Source organism: Myotis brandtii, unplaced genomic scaffold (genome assembly GCF_000412655.1).
Source record: "Myotis brandtii unplaced genomic scaffold, ASM41265v1 scaffold691, whole genome shotgun sequence".
NCBI lineage: Eukaryota > Metazoa > Chordata > Mammalia > Chiroptera > Vespertilionidae > Myotis > Myotis brandtii.
This window is the reverse complement of record NW_005370704.1, coordinates 1,516,541-1,517,068: the sequence shown is the minus strand read 5'-3', so window position 1 is coordinate 1,517,068 and position 528 is coordinate 1,516,541. Positions and strand designations below refer to the sequence as shown.

General features: G+C 61.9%; 1 protein-coding gene across 1 annotated transcript in view; it reads left to right on the top strand.

Annotated features, from left to right (window-relative positions):
* LOC102248493 (neurogenic locus notch homolog protein 2) overlaps positions 1-528 on the top strand; it is a 52,176-nt gene that overhangs the window by 29,135 nt on the left and 22,513 nt on the right.

Sequence of the window (528 nt, the reverse complement as noted above, 5' to 3'; positions counted from 1 at the left end):
CTGCCCTGAGCCACCTGGCCTCGCGGGCACAGTGCTGGCTGCGGGGCGGGTCCTCGGTGTCCCTGAGACTCGGGCAGCAGCCAGTGCCCTGTGGTTCGTGAGATGTAAGAAGCGGCTGTTGTGGGTTTCGTCCGGCTCCTCGGGCGGCTCCTCGGGTCTACGAACGTGGAAGGGGCAGCTTTTTTAAAGTATTTTTCATTGATTTCAGAGAAAGGAAGGGAGAGGGAGAAAGAGAAACATCAACGATGAGAGAGAATCAGGGATTGGCCGCCTCCTGCATGCCCCACACTGGGAATCGAGCCCGCAACCCGGGCCTGTGCTCTGAACGGGAATCGAACCCGGAACCTCTTGGTTCCTGCTCAACCACTGAGCCCCGCCGGCGGGGCAGGGGCACCTTTTACTCCTCACAAGCCCCTTCAGCCACCCTGAGCTTACGTTGAGGAGGTGGCTGAGGAACCTGAGGGTGGGGTGGGTGCCAGGAGCCATGCCTGTCGTTAGAGGCGCAGGTGCGGTGCGGACGGTGGCCGG